Source organism: Nesoenas mayeri (assembly GCF_963082525.1).
Source record: "Nesoenas mayeri genome assembly, chromosome: 2".
NCBI classification, from domain to species: domain Eukaryota; kingdom Metazoa; phylum Chordata; class Aves; order Columbiformes; family Columbidae; genus Nesoenas; species Nesoenas mayeri.
In genome coordinates, this window is record NC_137543.1 from 13,137,994 (window position 1) to 13,142,267 (window position 4,274).

A 4,274-nucleotide genomic window follows, 5' to 3' on the forward strand; every position below is an offset into this window, starting at 1 on the left:
GATGAGACAAGTCCAGCTTTTCAGAACTGTGTCTTTTCTGCGCTTTAAGGCAGTACCTACAACTGTCTCTGTGAAATGTAGCCATCAGCACTAATTAACACCTGTTTAAATCTTGGCGTGTTATGTAATTTGTGTCTCATCCAAACTATGTACATTTTGTACTGCGCATTATAAATGCTGTATGTAATTGTTTATGTATAAATCATTTAGTTCTTTTGTTCTGAAGAACTATTTGTGGAAGTTTGACTTTTGTATTGCAAATAAACAATGAAATTGGAAAAACTCGTTGGATAGTTTGCTAAGGAGTGATGATTCCAAAGTGTCAGTTTTCCTGTTAAAAGAACCATTAGTGAGAATGAAAAGAGTTTTGGTATCTGCCTCTGCAGTAAAGAAAGTTAATTTTCCTCTGTAGAGGACAGAAAAGTAATTGAATATCCATAGCTGAACAGTCCTGTCATGTTAAAGTTCTTTCAGTGCAACTGTAACATGACCAATGGTGGGGACAAGGTTTTCATTCAAGTATCTTTCAGTCCGTATATGAGATTCTTTCTACCTGGCATAATTTTCTTACTCAGGGCTGCTGGGGCAAGGCCAGTGGGGCTGTTTTTCTGTCACTGGGACAACAATATTCCACCTGTACCTGACCAGCTTGGACCTGGGAGCCTGTAGCAGGGAGGACTGTGGCTCCCACTGTGGTGCCACCCCCGTGCCAAGCCCGTGTGGCCTTCAGCCAGTGCTGGCTGCCACCTCAGGAACACCTGCACAGCCTTCACGGGGCAGTGACAGCCTGTCCCCAGTGTGTCACCCACTCCACTGTGTTGATGACATCCTGGTGATGTCAGGGAGATGCTGAGCAGTGTCTTGTGCAACATGTGAGGACATGATTGGGAAGTTAGTGCAAGGACCAGCACTAGTGACTGGCCTCCAGCTGGATGTTGTGCCGCTGATCACAGCCCATGGGCACAGCTGTCCAGCCAGCTGGTTAAGCTTTGTTTTCCCTTCATAAGCTGATGCTGACTATGGCCAGTCACCTTCCTGTCCATTGCCTGTTTGGGCACAGGTTCCAGGTCTGTTTGGTCCATCACCTTTCCAGGGAGGTGCGGCTGGTCCTCTCACAACCTCTTCCTGAAGACAAGAGCGATGATGCTGTTGTCCAGTCCCCAGGATCACCACCACCACTCAGAGAGCTAAGAGCGGCTGCACACTGACACCCGCCAGCTCTCCCCGCAGCCAGGGATGCAGCCCACCAGCTTCCCATGGGGTTCTGCTTGCCCACGTTGTTCAAATATCCCCCCCAACCTGCTCCTTCTCTGCTGAGGGACCTAGTAATGATCTGTAGGCTTCAGCACTGCCGTTGTTTCACCTGTTCTGAACTCAACCTTTGCAGAAGCTGAACATGTCACAGTAACGTGTTTGTCAGGAGGGAAGGAATTTAACTCCTGCATTCTGCACCAGCAGCTGCCTTCGCTAGGAGCACAGCCCTTCCCCCTCCAGCAGGCAGAGCCTTGCCCAGCACCCATTGCACGAGCTCGGGCATGGTCACGCCAGCCAAGACACAGCACAGCACCGGCTTCCCCGCTGGCAGCCAGTGCTCCTCTGGCCTCCATGGCTCCCTCCAGGACAAATTCCTGAAAAGAGAGCTGGTTCTGTGCCAGCCGAGACCAGGACAGACGGATGCACCCACGCTGAGGGAAGGGATGGTAGTTTGGTTCATGCATCATCAACAGAGACCTGACGGAACCCAGCCCGGCTGTGCAACCTGTGAGAACTGCGCCAAGACAGCTCCTCAGGAACTGGGGGCTGTAGGACACATCTTAGCAGGAGCTGAGCACCAGCCCACGCCGAGACTGGACATAATTCAAACTGCTAGAGCTGCTCTCCTGCACCTACAGCAACTACACATCAATCACTTTATGCTATAAAAATGTGTCACCTCCTGCAGGACAGCGGGCTGGACAGCAGTGACATCCCCTTGGGCAGGGACATCTCTCAAGGTCACTCCTTGAGGCTGAGAGAATCCTTACCCAGCATCTGGTATCTATAGCAAGGTAAGTGAAGTTTTACATTAGGCCTACGAGTATATTGTGTGCTACTGACATATACATCCAGCTATTATTGAAAGTACAGTAAGCAGTGGAGTGTTCGACTGCTGTCTAATCACCATCTAAATCGTTATTTAACTCATTATTTAAATCATCAAATCACTGTTTAATGTTCAATTATAGCTTAATTGCCATGTGATTACCATGTGATTTTTCATTCAGTCATCAACTAATTACCATTTGATCATCATTTGATCATTAATAAAACCCTTTTAGTTATTCTCATAACGATGACTTCTCTCAATAATTCACTGGTGACACCAGATAAGCAAACCAAGATATACAGCAGGAATAAGAGGGAATACAGTGGTAAGATGGCAGGAAAAAAAAAAGGATAGGGTGACATAGGGAAGGAGGGGAGTAGAAATAACCCAGATTTAATAGCCTGAAGCCTTTAATGTCCGTCCCTGCTGGAATGACATGCTCCTGTTTTAGTGGGTAGGAAAGCAAAGAGCAACAAAGGAAGAATGCAAACTGCCACCAGGCTTTTTTTTCCTTATCTGAATTTATTTTTAAGCTTTTCCTTTAGAAAGGTCTAAACCATCCCTAAACAAATGCAAATACCCTGTCCCCACCACAGAAGCACAGTGTCCTGAAGTTGGTTAAGAAAAGTTAAAACACACAGAAAACTCGTAACACTTTATGGCTTTTGTTATTAATGCAAAGACTTATGATAAGGCTTCAAGTTGTAGGTCCTGTTTGGGAGTTACAGCAGACCCTGGGGAAAAGGCAGAATACAAGGGGCAGTTGGGGTCAGTGTAAGTTACTGCTGCGACTCTGCAAGAGGAAAAGCAGTAATGATTTTATTATTAAGGAAAATGAGGATTCACAGGCAGAAAACAACATGTAATTAGTTTCTGGAGCTGAAGTAGCCAATAACATCAGCGTTTCTTCAAAGTGAGTTCATCACAGTATTCCTCAGCAGGGAATAAATATATCCCTGCATTTCTTCTTTAAAGCAAATTATATTATGGCCAAAGTCTCTATAACGATTTATGAAGTCCTGACTCTGAACTAATCTGCTTTGGGACAAATCCATGATGCCAGAGTTAACCAGCATTCCTCCCTGCAAATTACGATCTCGTGCTTTGTCTGGGTATAAACAACAGTGCAAGGATTCTCTTCCACTTCAAGCAGGTCCAAACTGACCAGTACGTAATGTGTCACGTGAGTCAAAATGCAATTTATGCCAATTTTATATGATGCTTAGTTTTAACTCTTTGAGTCTATAGAAAATATTTATATATATTTAGGTATAATTGTAGCAGACATCAGTTGGTTAGACCCATTATATTTTCTCGTCCTTCCATAGCTGAAATAAATAGAAATGCATAGAAAACAAGCCTTCCAGCTTTCACGTTTTGTATTTTTTAAAAAATACTAAGTTGGACTAATGAAAATCCAGTTGCATACAAATGAAGTAACATCAAACAGCGCCCTCCATCTTCAAGTTCTCCACCAATACATCTTTGTCGTGCTAAAATTAAGTACCAGGAAAGAAGGAAATGAAAAAAGTTCTTGTCTCGCAAGAAACTCGTCTGGAGAAGGGAATCCAGAACAAATGGCTGGTTTGTGCTGTCAAAGTCACCGCTCTGCGCAGAGCACCACCCCAGCACCACCAACCCCGTTCCTGGATGCCTGACATAAACCTCCCCTGAGTTTAAGTATCAGAGAATCATAGACCAGTTTGGGTTGGAAGGGACCTTCAAAGGTCATCTAGTCCAACCCTAATTATAAATCCCAGTTCACATTCCAGCATCAATGGAAAGACCCAATGTATTGCATTTACTTGTAAGTGTGACGGTGGCAGCCGGTGTTGTATCCCAGCACCATGACCTGTGAGAAATGCAGTTGTGATTCATGCTAAGATGCTTAATGTTTACAGATATAACCAAATGAGGCACGGGCTCTGAACCTGGAAAAAGGAAAAGGTGGTTAAGTTCTATGTAAAAAGTGATGAAACTTGTTTATGAAGTTAGATTGATAGAGGGAACTAACATTTTAAAGGTTAAGCAACTACATAATAAGGGCCTACTAACACACTAACACTTTAAGCCACATAATGAATATCTAGTTTAGAGCTGTATGTAACCAATTGTGCTAAGAAAAAAGCAGGACTTCATCAAATGCCGAGATAAGTTTTACAGCATGAGCTTCAACCTTGAGGAGACA